Source organism: Streptopelia decaocto, assembly GCF_964273445.1.
Source record: "Streptopelia decaocto genome assembly, chromosome: Z".
Classification (NCBI taxonomy): Eukaryota; Metazoa; Chordata; class Aves; order Columbiformes; family Columbidae; genus Streptopelia; species Streptopelia decaocto.
Genome location: NC_138657.1, coordinates 36283322 through 36301771, shown reverse-complemented (window position 1 = coordinate 36301771; position 18450 = coordinate 36283322).

Here is an 18450-nt window from a genome sequence, read left to right as displayed (position 1 = left end):
ACCCTAAGTTGGTACTTAGAAAAATACAAACTTCTTGATATGCCTCTCCTCAGACTGTGAACAAGCACATTATGTTCACTGTTGATTGACTAAATTAAAACGGAATCTTTCTAACCAGTTCACATCACTTGAAGTTGAAAAATGTCAGCATTTATTGTCACCAAACAAACAGCAAAATCATTACATAAGGTAAAACAATTTTAGTATGGGAAACTGAGCTTATAAATCTCCAAGGTAAAATATCTTCATTTTTGATTTAAGAACTCAGCTGAAACAAATAATGTGTCAAAAAAAAATAAAGTCACAAATCTAGGAGCATATTACAACCCATCTTATTCACTTGCTTATGTGAAGCTGAGAACTAAGATTTTAATTTGAGACAACTGTGATGAAATATAATTCAATATTAGTTCCCAGGTGATAACAGTGAATGAAAAGAATGATACACCTGTGAGAAGGGATAAAGATCTTCCAGAACAGAAATGTAATTAATTCGTCACTGAGATAAAATAGGTGATTTATTTGACTTCAGTTGACCCACTGTAAATTAATTGATAGATAGACAGATAGATAAGTAGCTGAGAGGCTATCGGATATCCTTACTAGATGTCCAAGGATGTAGAATTACCGAACTCTAATGTGGGCATAAAAATAATCATGTTCTTAGCCTTGATCTCAGCCACATTTTTTTTGTTTATTCTCTTTAGTAAAGCCATTTTTTTCTCTTCCCTTCAGTATTACTTGATTTTTGTCCCATGGATTGCCTAGGGCCTAGTGCACAGTGAAAATCAGTGCTTTGTCCCCCAGCTGTTGAAGCTAATGAAAAGTTTACCATCTGCATGGCTATATAGAAGTAGAAAAATCTTTACTGCTAGAGGGCTAGCAACAGTTTTCCATAGTGTTCATTCTACCTGCTATTTTATTTCTAGCTATTACTACCAATCTAAATTTCTATTTTAGTTCTCTGGCTTCCTGACTCTTACGTTAGTTATTTTTCTAGCTTCAAATAATCTTTTAAAATTCCTTTACACTTGATAGCTTCCATAAATTCAGTCTTGCATTGTCCCAGAGCTAAGATATATTCTACTGTGTTTTCCTGATAGGGTTGAATTTCAATTTTTTTTTAAGATAACCTTTGGCTGTTTTGTTTTCATTCTTAAGATGATGCATTCCTCCTCTGATATTTTTAAGAAGCTCCCATGTTGAGCTAAGTGATTCTAATTACTGACTGTTTAATGCCATATGGTGAGGCTTTTAGCTCTGTCTTTTAAGTACCCTACCCTTAGCACAAATGCTTTTTGCATTGTTTTGCAGACAGTTGTGCTTTTCTGTACTACGGAGAGTAAAAGATCATAACTGTAATCTTGCTGTGTTATCCTCCAATGCCATGATCTTAGAATACAATCATAGAATCATAGAGTTACTTAGGTTGGAAAAGACCCTCAGGATCATCAAGTCCAACCATAACCTAACTCCAGCACTAAACCATGCCCCTAAGAACCTCATCTAAACACTTTTTAAACACCTCCAGGGATGGTGACTTCACCACTTCCCTGGGCAGCCTGTTCCAATGCATGACAACCCTTTCCAGGAAGAATTTTTTTTCCTAATATCCAATCTGAACCTCATCTGGTGCAACTTGAGGCCATTTCTTCTTATCCTATCACTTGCTACTTGGGATAAAAAACCAATACCCTCCATGCTACAACCTCCTTTCAGGTAGCTGTAGACAGTGATAAGGTCTCCCTCCAGTCTCCTTTTCTCCAGGCTAAACAGCCCCAGATCCATCAGCCGCTGCTCATAAGACTTCTGCTCCAGACCCCTCACTAGCTTCATTGCCCACCTCTGCACTCTCACTAGTACCTCAATGTCCTTCTTATGATGAGTTGCCCAAAACTGAACACAGGATTCAAGGTGGGACCTCACCAGTGCCAAGTGCAGTGGCATAATCACTTCTCTGGTCCCGCTGGCCACACTATTCCTGATAAAAGCCAGGATGCTGTCAGCCTTTTTGGCCATCTGGGCACACTGCTGGCTTTTGTTCAGCCAGCTGCTGATCAGCATGCCCAGATCCCTCTCTGCCAGACACTTTTCCAGCCACTCTTCCCCAAGCCTGTAGTGCTGCCTGGGGTTGTTTTGACCCAAATGCAGGACTCAGCACTTGGCCTTGTTAAACCTCACACTATTGGCCTCAGCCCAATGATCTAGCGTGTCCAGATCCCTCTGTAGAGCCTTCCTACCCTCCAGCAGATCAACACTCCCACCCAATTTGGTGTTGTCTGCGAACTTCCTAAGGGTGTATTCAGTCCCTTCATCCAGATCATTGATAAAGAGATTAAACACAACTGGCCCCAATACTGAGCCCTGGGGAACAACATTCAGGCCCAGGCCTCAAGCCAGTTCTTTATCCATCAAAGAGTACACCAGCCAGGCCATGAGCTCTCAGCTTCTCCAAGAGAATGGTGTGGGATACGGTGTCAAAGGCTTTAGTGAAGTCTAAGTACACAACATCCACAGCCTTTCCCTCATCTACCAGGTGAATCACCTTGTCATAAAAGGAGATCAGGTTGGTCAAACAGGACCTGCCTTTCATAACCCATGTTGACTGGGTGTGATCACATGGTTCTCTTGTATTTGCCATGTGGTGTTGCTCAAGATGATTTGCTCCATGACTTTCCCCAGTGTGAGGTTAGACTGACAGGTCTATAGTTTCCCTGATCCTTCTTCTGGCCCTTCTTGCAGATGGACATCATTTTAGCCAACTTGCTGTCAACTGGGACCTCCCCAGTTAGCCAAGATTGCTGATAGATAATGGAAAGTGCCCTAGTGATCACATCCACCAGCTCTCCCAGCACCCTTGGTTGTATTCCATCTGGCCCCATCTTATTGAGCTAATACAGGCTCATCTCTAACACCAAAAAAGTAAATCCTTTCTGACTGCCACATGCTACAGCACTTTTGTTCCTTGTATCAGTTATACACAATTTGTTTGCTATTGAATACTTGCCCACATTGTATCGATGTGTGACGTTGGCAGAAAGTGTACCTCTACCCATGATAAAGGCTACCAAACAGCTTAAAGGATAGCATTATCAGATTCCATATTAAATGCTTACTTTAATCACTTTATTGCTTGACACTGCTTTGGAGAGTGGGAAGGTTATTCTGACTGGTTTCGGGGGAGTACAAAGGAAAAATAATGAAACAACTCAGCAGAATTTCTAAGCCATGGCTGAGGCCCCATCTTATAGCAAGAATGAAGGAAAGACAGAAGGTTAGGAGAACACAGAGGAAAATGTAAATACATATGAAAACAATAGATTTATGAAATGGATAAGGTTTAGAACTACCCTTACAGAGCTTGAAATCCTGACCTCTCCAGCAAATGTCTCACTTCGCTCCAGAGGGTGGCTTATGAGAACAGGCTTGCACTCTGTTAGCACATCTGTTCTCTGTTCTTGATTGCATAAGCCTGAGGTTAGGCAAATTAGAATAATAGTTGCAAATTAAATTCAGTTTGGGCTCCTTTCATATAGGCATCATGCAGTATTTCAAAAAAAGCTAATGCTAGTAGTAACTTGGGTGGTTTTAGAGGCAGACATTTGGTGAGATCATTATATTTGCTTTCAGTTAGATTAGATTATGTGAGATCATTATAGAAACAGGTGAATTTTTTTTTTGGTAGTATGTTTTGTGCTCTCCATGGAACTACTACTCTCTGATTGTTTATTTAAAAATTGCAGTCTACAGTCTCATATTCTGTTTGTTGACTACTAAATTGAGAGAGATATTTATTTAAAAGATTGCACTTACCACTTTTGTGAGCAATTGAAATTGAAGTCCATTTGTAAGAACCAGGTCTTACAGCTGTCATGGGTTAATAAAATGCTCATGTGGATAGGCATAACTCTTTGGCTTATGACTACAGAATGTTCTAAGGAGAATAACAAATCATCATAATGTTTCTAAATTTTGAATCTGAAATATACAAGAAATCATAGCAAGGCAGACAACACCCTATCAAATGCACCAGGTTATTCCACCTGATACCTGGAGTATATCTCAGAGATACTTGGAATCCCTTGTTATCATTCTTAATTTCACCCTATCAGCAAAATAAGTGAAAACAAAGAGTGTTCTTTCCTTTCACCATCCCCACTGTTTTTACTGGTCCTTAGAATATAGCAAAATCTACCGTATGTGTCTTTGTTTTTTGTATAATATTTATTCTAGAAGAAGAAGTGGTATACTGTCCTGGAATACAATGTACCAATACTGACTTACATCACTCAGTCATTTGGAATGCATTTCCTATGAAATAACACAAGATAAGTATGTTACATAGTTAGTTCTTATGCTTACAAAAGATTAAAAGTCATTAGAGTTTTCTTGTCTGGGATCAGAACCAAACTCTATGTCAACAAGTTTCCATAAGTGTTGCTGGATGCCTTCTTTGTACGTCCTAAATAGTTGTGCTTTTTCAAAGCCAAGGAAACAAAATATTTTTAACCACTTTTTCTTCAAATGTGCAATTGACGAAGAAAAGCATGAAGAAACACTGAAAAGAAACTGAACTGTGGTGAAGGAGCCTCCTGTTGAACAGTACTGTTCATCAAGTCCAACAGTAGCAGAAAGTAAATGAAAACGTGACCTGAATCAGCAGCTGAAAAAAGTAGAACTTAAACCCATTAGAAATACTTCCGTCAGATATTTGGCATAGTTTTGCCCTTATATGTCTAAAATACTGTACGTATGTTCTCAAAATAACAACAACAACAATAATAATAATAATACAATAGTAGACATTAAAGCAATTCTTCTTGGAGAAGTAATACAAGTTAAATAGAAACCATCTGTTAACATGCTTCGGCTCAAGAAGGCATTGTTTTAGCTGGTTATTCTGATTGTTTCTGTGATATTTTTAACAACAAATTATTTGCAAAAATACCCTATTTAAATAATTTCTAAATTAGGATGTCTGTATTTTCCCATTTTAAGGAGTGGGGGGGGAAATCAATCACACGGTACTTTTATTTACTTTAGAAGTGCTTATATGCTCTTTTATTCATGGCAATAAGCTTCTCCTGAAACCACTTGCTACTTTGCATTTAATTAAGTCTTACACTAAAGCTTTCTTGTAAGCATAGCATAAAGAGTTAAATGTCACTAATATAATGTAATACAGGCTTTTCTTGCTTGTTTTTTAACACTGAACTCTACTGCTCAGTAAGATGTATACAGAAGGGAGATACAGCCAGAAGTCAGTAATGAGGTTCAACACATGGTTCTTAACTTTGTCTTTTCCTTCATTTAGGGGCCATCCCTGTCCAGAACACTGCAGTGTAGTCCCTGAAATAGGCCTTAACTAGCCTTAACTAGTTATAGGGGCTAGAACATTTAGTACAGGTAAAATGACAGAAGATTTTCTTGCTCCACACAGGTTTTGCACTGGGGCCATTTCACACAAGGGAATTTCATGCTGCCTTGACTACTAGCAATGCAGGGACCCACTAATGCAAAGCAGATGCTGAGAGGTCATAGCAGCACAGCTGTATGGAGGTAGCAAATTGAGCAGTGAGTAAGAAGGCAGACTTACCTACTGAGGAATGAGGAGATGAAGTATAATTTATGGGCCTAATTGACAAAAGAAGTTGAAATCTTGATCAGCTTAAAACACATGAGTAGAAATGGTAACTTTTGCAGACCTCCTATGTTTCATCTAATTGTACCTTAAAACCAATGGATGTTTTGCCTAACACAGGATCAGGCTTTTCACTGCATTTCTTGTACAACAGCATGTTCTTTGTCTGCATTTAGGTTTGAAAATAGGAAAGGAAGTTTATTCCTTATTACATAACATTATTCATGCTCTGGCATCCATAACAGAACGACCATTTAAAGATAATGCTGTTAAAAGCAGATTCTGACAACAAAACTGATGTTCAAAACAAAAACTATTGTTTTACAGATCATCGGTAACCTTGATGTTGTGCTTCAGATAACACATAATATATGTATGCCACTCAAGTTCATGTTAATTTATTTATTCTGTTTAGGTAGATCACAAATTCTTGTAAAGTTCACTTGTTTGAGTTAATATGTAGCTGCAGAGCTCCCTCTAGCAGAGTTTAGTTATTCTCAGTCATTTTATTCAGTGTGTCCTCTGAAATGGTTCTACAAATGCTTCTCTGTTTTCTTAAAATAAATTTCTTCACATAGATGCTTTTTCAGAACTTAAGGCTAGATATTCTGGGAATAAAGTTTATTTTAAAAGAGGTCTATATGATGGAGGAATAATATTTTGATCACAGACCTAAGAGAGAAGAAAAAACACTTTTATCTTGAAAAGATGTGAAAAGATACCTGAAATGAGCTTTGAAATTTGCAGTCACCTATACGCTCTTGTGAACATGTCAAACATGCTTAAAAAAGAAAATGACAACAACATTACCACCAAAAAAGAAGGATCATTCTTTTTCACCGTGTGCAACATTGGGAATGTTTCTTAAGAAGTGTGTAATTGTTAAATTAGGAAAATACACTAACTAAAGAAAGGCGAGTTCAGTCTTTTGATGAAAGGTCTTTTTATAGAAAGTAATTTAATTGAACTTCCATTTTTTACTAAGTTGAAAATGCATTAATCTCACCATGAATCTTTACTATGAAACTCTTTAACTGATAGCATTTGCTTTGTTATTAAATGTTTTTTAGTTATCTTAATTATACTTATTGCTTTTATGATTTCTATTGTTTAAAACATATTTTATATGAAGCAGCAGATTTTCTTACAATCACTATTTGTGTGTTGCTTTACCATATGTACTACAGAAATAATTTTATTTTTCTTAATTAAATAAATAAAATACATTTTAACAAAATCTTCTGCTGAAGGTATAGGAAAAAAATCAAGCAAAACACAGCAAGGTAATAAAAGGTATCATGACCACTTTTGGTCAACGTCACCCTGAAGCTTTGAGGAACAAAAAATGAGCAGTCTCATTAATATATGACTGTCTCCAATGGACTATTAAAACACACAACTCATATTTGAATACTCAGTAACACAGAAAGATTTTTTCAATATTTCAATTTTTTCAAGCCCCAAGAGCTTTGGAACTTTAATATCTACTGCTGATCTACTATAACTGGTATATTCATTTGTCTAAAAACAATGACAGTGTTTGTTTTTCTTAAATTATATAAACTACTGATGGACATTAGGAAAACAAATGCTGTAATCTACTGATAGATGTTAGGGATTTTAAATTAACCATGTGAAAGACAGAAATGGTATTAATTTCGCCTGGGTGCATGTTTCACTTTTAATAGAAGCCCTTTAGAAAAGAATGTGTCGAAGTTTGATGTAGTCCCTTAGATACCTTGAAATTGTGTGCCTTTTGCACAGCTCTGTAGGCTGCTAAAGCAGGAGCAAAACTTCAGCAGGCTTCAAACTGACAGCTGATATGTCAGAGAGTCACCATAGGAACCTTGAAGTATTCATAAACATTAAAGGGAAAAGGATGTTCTTTCTCTTCTTCCTTTTTTAATTTTCTTTTTTTTTTTTTTCTCCCCTCTCCCCCCCCCCCTTAGTTGTCTCCTTCCTCATTCATCAGTTTTGCTTCTATTTATTAATAACACTTCTTAACACAAGAGACACTTGATTTTGTGTACTGACAAGTATTTAAGAAAGGAAGAAAAGCAAGCAGGGGAAAAATACGATGTGTTAATATGGGCAAGATGGCACTCCCCTGCCAGCCAGGTTTGAACTGTACGTTCTTGCTGGTTCAACAAATGAAGCCCATCTCCAGTGTATTAAGGACTGAACAGTTTGCTACCATAGGTTTTGCAGTTCTTAAAAGTGGAGGAAGACTCTGCCCTCCAAGTAAGTTTTTTTGAATGAGGCAGTGGTCCTTCTCACTAGATTTTTCATAAGTCAAAAGGGAGAAGAGTAGGAACAACTTGTTCATTTGGTGCCTTTCCACTACTGAGATGATAATTTCATAGGTCAGGAGGGACAGTTAGAGGAAGATCTTGCTTATTTGGTCAATTTCCACATAATTTCCTGCAATTAAACCATATCCCTGTTTGCTTTTGCTGTGCTTTCATCTCTTTTTTCTCTAGAAATCAAACTAAAGGAAAATATAAACTATATGGTCTTCCTAGCATGTAAAAACACATATGTTTCTTAAAGAACTCTTAACATTGATGACCTCAGGTCAAAAAAGAAACAAAATTTATCTAGCTTTATATAAATATCAAGTGGAAAACAGATAATATCAATTATGCTTTTAGACAGACTCTGAAATATTAGTGATAGCTGCCATGGTGCATACATATCATAAACAACCATATTTACCTTCCTTGCCAGCACTAAGTTAAGCCTGAATGCAGGTTGCTGGACTCAGGTTTCTTCTGAGCAACCAGTGGTTTAAAGCTGAATTTAAGATTTTGATTAAATGGTAAGGGTCCTACCTGTGTAAGCTATTGCCTTAACAACCTCCATAAGAGGCCTGTTGTGCTGAAACACCTGGCTTACAAAGAAGGACTATTTAACAAGGTAAGGCACATCCTTCTTCCCTTTAATCTGTAATAACTTGGATTTATTAACTTGCAGGTTGTACTATAAAGCCTCCATTTCCCTACCTCCACACAGATTTCTTCATTGTTTTGCAAAAACTAGTTCTTTGTCTCATTTTAACATTTGAGAAACTTTTCAAGAAGAGATGTCTTTATTTCAAAAGATCAAAGGAAGTCTTTCTCCTAGTATCTGTAGGCTGATGAATGAAAGGATAAGTAATGTACAAAGAAATTTTGCTTTGTTATGAAAGAAACTAGAGTTGCTGCGTTGACACCGATGTGCAGATACCAAACATGTTCCATAAGGCAAAAAAGCCCTAACATTCTCTGATCTGTATTCTGAAAATACTTACCTTACCTAGGTAAGTGCAAAATGTATATTGTGTAAGTGTGAAAGTATATTCCAACTATTAAAAAAGATATCCACTTGATATTATGCCAGATAGGCATAATACTTGTATTTAAAATACAATATTCTCTCTTAAACCCATCTTCTGGGTACATTTATGAACAACTTCGTTTGTACAACACGTTAAGCCACTTTCAAGTCACACCTAATTCATACTTGCACGAAAGTCCTGTGTTCTCTGCTCAGAAGCTGGAATTGTGTCCATTTTTATTACTAGATGTCTCTGGTTCTAAGGATAAGAGATCTAATTGAGCTTATGTCCTACCACACCATTATTTTGGTTAGATGAGCTTGAAAAGTCTAACTGGGACGCTTAAACCCCACTGTATTATCTGTAATCCCAAGACTTTACTAGTTCTTACTCTATAAAAAGAAAACCCTTATTCTGATTTCAAACACAAAGGAAAGTCCAAAACATCCCTAGAGGCATTACAGATTGGACTGAGACCTTCAGAACCTTGAGGGTTAATATTTACTTTTACTTACTGAGAAGTGGTAAGGCTTCATCAAGAACCTGTTTTGGGTAATTGCATTTCCAGAAAGATATGGGTAAGTTTGAGAGTCCAGGAGAGATCAACAATGCCCATCAAAGGTCTGGAAAACATGAACCTGAAAACATGACCAGTGGGAAAACACTGAAAAAATGTGTTGGGTCTAGAGCACAAAGACCCCAAAGAGCAATGATAAATGTTTGGTAGGCTGCTGTTGAAAAGAGAAAGGGAAATGAATTTTCCTCCTATCTAAAGCCGGCAAAGCAATAGCTTGAAAGTGGAACAAAAATATTAGCTTGGACCTAAGCAAAAATAGGCTTTCTAGCAGTTATGATAGTTTAACAGTGGAATTCATATCAACTGGAGAGCATGGATTTTTCATCACTGAGATTTAAAATCTGATTGACTTGATATACAACTCTCAGACAGGATACTGGTATTACAACTGTTTCTTGGGCAGGAAGGTGGATAAAAGGCCTGCCCAACCATATTTTTCAGAATTATGTGATGTGGAGAGGTTAGGGAAAGGGAAGCTCTCTGGTATGCTTACTCTATGTCTCCCTACCATCATGATGAATAGCTATGTAATTGGGTTTACTTAATGTCACTTTCCTTAGGAAAGAAAAAGGGAAGCACATCTAAACCTTTCTTTGAGCATCTTCCCACCTGTTTTTTCACTTCCTTGAATGTGTGAGCTACTGGTCAATAAGCTAGTAGTCAGAACTAACTGTATTGGTTGCAAGGCTTCATTCTTCCTACCATCCAGAGCAAGTGCACTGGATGGCAGGAAGACTTATGGAAAGAAAACAGAGTGAGGAAACAATGTACAGAAATCAGGTCTCTGTGAGTGAAAATTATGACTGCTATATGTATGAGCTAATTTTCACCTCATGGATGCAACCTTCACACAAATTCTTCCATGGAGGAAAGGCTGGATATCTTAATGGAGAGATACCCCTCATGAAGGGAAAGTGGGACTCCAAACTCTGGGATTATAATATTTCACTGGAAAAAAGGTGTGGCTGGATAACTTAAAAAGTTGTTGGTGATATGCAACTGAGAATCTAAATCAAAGCCTAAAACAGTAGTGATGGAAGTGAGGGGCAGCAAAATGAACACCAGAAACTTATGAGAGTAGCTTATGTGGTTAGACATTATTTCTGAAAAATTGTCGTACTGACACTGGCCTTGTCAGGTCAGCCACCCCTTGTCAGGTCAGCCACCCCTACTGATAAGCTTCTAGAGCATATCCTTTTCTTCACATCAAAATTAAGGTAAAATATGGGAGGCTATATTGCAGGTAATCTTACTTGTTTAGGAAATGACTGAATGTATAAAAACTTGAATTAACATTATCTTCTTTACATAACACAAATATCAAAATAACAGTGTCTGGTATATAGGACACCTTCTTGGGAAGTGAGAGATCATAGAATCATAGATGTGACTTTAAACTTGGCTTTTACTACCTTGTGTAGACTTCAACAGATCATTTGGTTGTGTCTAGGTTGTTTCCTGTCTTTCAGGCATGTGAGTAGATTAAAAGTGCTGAAAACTGTGAAAGGCTATGATAGTATGACCTTTGAAAGCTAGGGTTGGGAACCACAAAACTGGATTTGTAATAAGCCATTACTTTGATGTCCTATGGGAAATATTTCTGCTGAAAGGAAAAGTCCTCCATGTTTTTCATATTATCAGAACACTTGCTAGCCTTTTCTTGCAGGATAGCCATTACTTCTGGTCTTTTAGTGATATGTTTGTACTACCTGCCCCAGGTGTCATATGGTGTTGTACTTACTTTGAAGACATAAAAATCTGTTTCCTTCATATTGGCCATGGAACAAGCTTATCCTGCTATCTAGAGATGGAGGTAAAATCCTTGGTCTACAAGCTCTTACACTGGCAGGAAAAGCAGGAGCAATCATGGAAACCAGATTTACGTCAGCTGGTTTAGAAAAACTGTTTATAAATAATCCCAGTGTTTTCTGACAATACATCATAGTTCACATTTTACTGGCTAACAGAGCTTTTTGCATAATAGTGACATAGAGCATTTTAATCTCCAGGGTGCTATGCAAGCAAGAACTAATGTCTCCTCTACAGCAGAGATCTTTGAGCTCTCTGTTGACTTTGGCCAGGAACATGAACACTCTCAAGTGGATTGCCAATTTGATTATTTCTACCACCTGACCTCACTTAAATACACCAACTTTTGCACTTTATTCTTATCTGTCTCAGCATAATGGGAGGGAGAGGGAGGTAGAGATTAAGAATTGAAGGGCAAAACTGACAATACTTTTTTCCACCTCAGCTCAAGCAAGAGACTACTAGAGAGTAGCCTGGAAACCCTTTAGCCATGTGTCCTTCGCTTTTTGCCTGTTTAACAGAGGTCTTGCACAACCGGTGTTTTATGTGCTGTCACCTTGATTTCTCTATATTTTAGCTGGTCTCCTGGTGCCACTGTTTGTCATTGGCCTGCCTTCAAAGTGAGTGCCTGTGGACAGCACTCACATGATATTTAACATACTGTATGCTTTGACAACTCATGCGGTCTTAATGGGTTTCCCAGTTACAGAAGCTAAAAGAGCAAGGCATCCTGTTCTGCAGGTTGCCACACAGCACTTCTTATTAATAAATTCTTCAGATAGGAAAAAATAAATCATTTCTGCAATGTTTGTTTTTTATCTGGTAGATATAATGAAGTCTTTCTCTCTTGCGGCAGGGGAAAGTGCAAATAGGATATCAGCAACGTCATTTAGATGAATAATGACTTAGAGACTAGTTAACTTCATTTCAATAAGGCTTCATGATATCTTCAGTGCTTGCACCTAGTTGACATGTTGAAGAAGGATGGTCTAGAAATCAGTTATTATATTTGTTCAGCTACGCTATTGCATGCTTTCTTTAAATCTATACAGGAAGATGTGTTTCAATAAGCAAGGCTATTTATATGCCTCACCTTACAAAACAACAAAGAAAACAAAGATGCATGGACCACTTTTTCTGATTTACTTACAGCTTTTGAAGTGGTATCTCACTATCTTCTCTCTATCCTGTTTTGTTTTCCTTTACTTTGTTATCTTGATTGTCTTTTCATCAGCTCTCAACTGGCTTCTCCTTATCCTGGATCCATTCTCCTGACTCTGTGTGAGTTAATAGTGTAATAGATATATGTGTTCATATAATAAAAAAAAAAGTAATGCATCTATACTGGTAAACTGAAGACCATACAGCAATTTGATTGCTAGAATCTCTAAAATTCATTCAGTTTTAAACCTTTCTTGGAGCCATATTTCGTGTTATACAAGATTTGCCTGCATTGCCTTTAATATTTCTCACTTATATATTATCATTCCCATTCCTGTGTTCTTCATTTTTATCTTCAAGTTTATATGCTTTCAAGTTATGAAATTATTAAAACCTAGCATCTTTATCTGCTTTACCCTTTTGAAATGACAAAGGACAAAAGTCTAAAGGATAGACTAACTAAATTGTTACTGTTTCAAATATCCATTGACAAAAAAAATAGGTTTTTTGTCTTTTTTTCTGAACCTAAATGGTGTAAATACATAATGATGTTAATATCACTCAGCCATTTAAACTGTTTCTAAGTAATGGAAATGTATATTTAACTCACTATATGATTCTTAACATGATCACTCAATTTCTCTGCATAAAATTAGAATAAATTCTGAAACAGACTGGTTGTCTTGTAGGGCTGGGATAACTTTGGCTTATAGAATCTTTTAAACTTACTATATAGGTGAGCCATAGCAGACATCTACCTAGCATTCAGTAATAATCTAATGTAGCTGTCAATTATTCTGGTTTGACCAGAAATGCCATGGAGTTTTGTACCCAGTCCCAAATGTTTGTAGTTCCCACCAGACATGTTCTTTTGTTGTACAGCTTGTATTCCTTCTTGCTGTCCCCACCACCTTTTAAAGTGGGGACATGTGTCCAGGGAGAGGATAAAGTAGCCCAGTCAAGTTCTCTGAATTTGTTTCTGATATAAATTAGAAGAGGTTATTACTTTTCAAAATACAAATGCTGCAGCCACAAATGGAATACTTTTCCAATAGGAAACAGAACTCTATTTTTCCACCATTTTTGATTATGCAAAATTTGTTTGATCTTCTAACCTGCTCTTAAACTTTGGCAAAGGAGTTGGTTTCATTATTGTTATTTCAGAGAGACACTTCCCTCTACTCTAAGAATTTATATCTATCAGGTTATTTTAGGGATATTTTCTGTCATTGCCTTTTTTTTTTTTTACAGTACTTTATGTTTGCATGTTCTCATATGCATTTACAAATTGTAATACAATTGTAAGCAGTATTTTTATTTTGAAGACATGATTATTTTAAGATATGCTTACTGTATTATTTTAAAATGTAATTTACAAGAGGAACCAAGAAGTGTTAATGATGTGAATGTATTCTCCCTAAGTAATCTGTGCTATAGCATCTCTTCTACATCCTATGATAGCACTAGTGATACACTGGTTTCAATGATAAATTGTACCTGCTATTGAGTGTAGGTAGAGTTTACAAAAGTTTAAATAAGATTGAAATAACACCTATAAAACGACGACTGTAAGATTACACACATTGACCCCAAAAGGATTAGCCTTCTAAACTCAGGAATGCATGTCAACCATGGAAGTGTAGAAATCTTAATTTTTACTGAAAATCACGTTCAAAAGGCAAACTCAAAAATTATTAAAAACTAGCGTCTTCATCTGCTTTGCCTTTGGAATAATAAAGTTTTGTAATGACAGAGGACAAAAGTCTAAAGGATAGACTAATTAAACTGTTACTGTTTCAAAATATTTTTATTATGCATTTTTCTATAATTCTTCCACTTTAAATCAAGTAATTTATTTTGGAATCAAAGCAAGTACATTTTTATTGTCAATGGAAATAATTGTTATCAGAGATTCCCAAAGCCACACAAGGTCCTGAATTGTTATTTTTGCCTTTTCTCTGGTTAGAGATAAAAGCTTTGAGATAGAAGCCTGCATTTATTTGAATGTTTGCGTTCACAATTCTCAGCTATCTTTTGAAATGCAAATTAAGCTGTCCTTTGCCATCTTCTTAATTAGGAAGAAACTCACAAGGATGTTCTTTTCATGCTCTTGAAAATTCAGCAAATACACTTTCTTTGTAAGTTGTTCGAATTTGAAGAGAAGCTCAGAATTTTGATGGATTTGCTTTTATATTGGAAGAAATCAAGAAGAGCTTTGAAATCTGTGATGTACAAAAGAAACCTTACTAGATGGATCACTACTCACAGGCAGATCTTAAAGCTGGGACAGTGAATCTGTGTTCAGGTTTGTGTGTTTTGTTTTGTTTTTTTGTTTGGTTGGTATTTTTTGTTTTGTTTTGTGTTTTGATTTGTTGTTGTTTGTTTGTTTTTGTTTTTAAGATGTATTACGTTGTGTTGTATTTCTTGTGTTGGTTTAAATTTCTTTTTATGTTCAAGAGTGAGAGATCCAATTTCTGCCTCAGAGAATCTTTCTTGCAAATTAGCTTTTTTTTTCTCCAACAGGTTTCAAATTTGAAGTCTTGTTCTTTTAAGGTATTCCAAAAATGGAAACTATTTGTTGATCATTGTGAATCAGGCTATTCCACATAATTGATCAAGTAGAATATTTGCTTGATAGATTATTTCTGGTTTAGAAATTTGAGGAAACTCCTCTTTGTGGAAGACTTTAGCTTGGCAAGTTGTGTGGGACTCGGGTTCACAGAAAGAGTCATGCTGTCTTCTAAGTGGCTTCAAACTGAGTACTCTGGTACCTTCCATTGTACAGATTGAGCTTTCTGTGAAACCGTCAACAATTGCCAAATACCATTTTTTTCCGAGAAAAAAAAAAATAAAATGAAAATATATAATAATAGAGTTGTGAAAATCTATTCTATTAAATAGTGACTCTGCCAAACATTCTATATAACTAGTGTGTTTAAAGTGTCTTTTTATCTATATGTACCATTCACAAGGATCTCGATCAATTTCACAACACGACTTCATGAAGTAACACAGAAGGTAACAACGGTGACTTGGAAGTAAAGTTCACTGAATTAACTAAACTCATTATGATAATAAGAATTGGTGATGTAGCATAATAGTATTGAGCTGCTATGAGCTTAGCTTTGCACTTTTAAATATTTTCACTATGAACCAGTAGAGGTATTAAGCTCACAATAGTTCTGCACACATCTTGCTCCACAGGCCATCTGATTGTACTACTGAGTTTAGATGAAAATGTGAGATTTGCTCTGAAGTAAGATCTGCTAAAGAGAATGTTTTTGAAGTGGTCTTAAATATATACATTTTAAATAAACCCTTCATTTCGAGCATGTAAATCACAGTATAGAATTACAGACTAAACATTCAGAGTCCATGAGCCAACAGGAAGTGGAAATTGGGAAATATAACATTTTCTGAAATGGAAAAAATCTAATTTCATTCACGCTTAAGCAGAGAAAATTTACATCAGTTCACACATATCCTGAAGCTAAAAAAAATTTAGTTCAATCTGGTTTTAAACAAGTTTATTTATACTGAGATAACATTTGCAAAGCACCCAAGAATCAGGAAGATGTGAGTTTCTGTTTCTAATCTCAACAGTCATACGATACATAGCCTTAAGGTAGTAAGCACCGTTCAAAACAGAATAGATTATTTCCAATCATCTAACATATTTTGTTAAGTTGTAAAAATTCGAAACGAATGTACTCAAATTTTTAAAAAATACATTATATAATCACACATTGTATATGTATATGTATATGTATATGTATATGTATATGTATATGTATATGTATATGTATATGTATATGTATATGTATATGTATATGTATATGTATATGTATATGTATATGTATATGTATATGTATATGTATATGTATATGTATATGTACAAATAATTAACAGCTATTTCCCTGTGAAGAGAATTAAAGGTTTGGGATCTTTTAGTAACAATCACTCAAGGCAATCTTCTATATGTTGTAAACCTGAAGTAATTTGAAGTCACTTTTGTATATATAAACTTTATAGTTTTTACAGTTAGATAGTTAAGAGAAAAAATAAACCAGGGAAAGTGGTGTCTGTCTTGCTAGAAGCTGACATTTTGATTGCAACAGTATGATTTGTCCATACTTATCTTAAACCTCAGAATTAAATCACTGAAACAGATTCACCGAGATGGAGGGGAAAATTCTGCCATTGCTAGGGTAAACTAAGGGAGTAACTGCAGCACAGATTTAAATAAGATCATAGTGGTGACCGGTGTGGGGGTTGAAGAACAATGTCCGTGTGCACAAAAGGTGCCTATGGTATGTCACCAGGGACTGGCTCACTATAGTGAATTAGCTTGAGCCACTAAAGAAATGTGAAGTCAAGGCTGTGGTGGGGCCTGAGAGAGGTGTTGCCCTTCCAGCCCCAAAGGGACTGATGGCACAATTCTGTAAATTTAACATCAGGGATGACCAAAAGAAAGGAATTGCCCAATCTCTATTGATTTCAAGAAAACTAGGCTGATTTATCTCAATCAGGAAGGACAGATGATGACACATTCTTTACCTCATTTTCTGGAATTTTTTTCTTATGTCAGTGAGATAGACTGGATCATCGATATATATTACTGCACAGTTTAAAGAATCTACTGTTGCAAACTGTTTCTTTTCATTTTGCTCTATAGTGATTCTAAAGATACTATTTATTCCAATTTTAGGAAGGCACAGTTAATACTAGCCAGCATACAATATGTTCTGTAAAATAAAAACTATTATGCAAAGAATTTTGGTGACTTTGTGGTTAAGAAAGTAAAGTCTTTTGTACAGTACGTGTGGATACAATACTATTCTCTCTGAAAAACAATTTCAGTCTGAAAGCACTGTTTTTTTTTATTTTAATTCTTATTCTTTTAGACATAGACTTCTTTGCACTAGTTTCACAGTGACGACAGTTAGCATGTGGTGGGCTACAATACCGTCTACCAGTATTAACCTATGGCCAGACTCTTTGTTAAAACTAATGAACACCAGTAGGGGCTCTGTTTTATAGTACACTTTCCTCAGAGTTAAACATAGAGAACTTCCCCCTGTATTTTTACTTTAACTATTGAAACAATAAAATGAAAACATAAAATGAGCTAAAGAAATTTGCTGCAGCTCCGCGTTTGCTTTCGCTTAGCTTGTATTTGTATGTGGAGACTTATTTGAAATGGTCCTCCTTTTTTTGGCTGGTGATAAAAGTAAAACATATTAAAGTCTTTCTCAATTGGCTTCTTACAGTCTCTTTACCACCTGCAGCTTGTGTTGAAAAGGCCAAATACTGCCTACCTTACCGACAAAAGCAGTTATTTTGTCTGTTTAGTGAGATTATACATGTGACTAAGAGGAGCAGAATTTGATCCAAAGGACTAACTTAACTTCAGCAGATTGAAAATAGTTACAGCAATTCACAGTTTTAAACTAAGCAAATGCACATCCCAGGTCTTCCCTTATTTCCATTGGTTATCCATTTATATCTTTTGGGATGTAACTGTATGCAATTTTTGCATCTTGTCCATATATTCAGATTTGTTTTTTAAAAAAATACAATCAGAGCTTGTATCTAATATTTGCACAGGAGCTTATAAAACACATCTTACAGCATTTTCTAATCTGTTGTAAGGAGAGTTTTGGCTGTGGAAAGGCTGCCATATTGGGCCTATTAACTGATTCCACCGTGTGTGTGCTGTTAGTTACTTGGGAAACAAAGCTTCACTTTAAATGCATTTTTAAGGCAACCTAATTATCAGGCAAATACTAGTTTGCAGACTCTGGAGAACTCCCCTCTCTCTAAACTGCTAGATGTAAATCTGTCATCCTGTTTTTATTAAGTTTGTCTGATTTTGTTTAGTGTAAGTTGGCTCAGACACAAAAAGAAAAAGAAGAAGAGGAGAGGAGAGGGGAGAGGAGAGGAGAG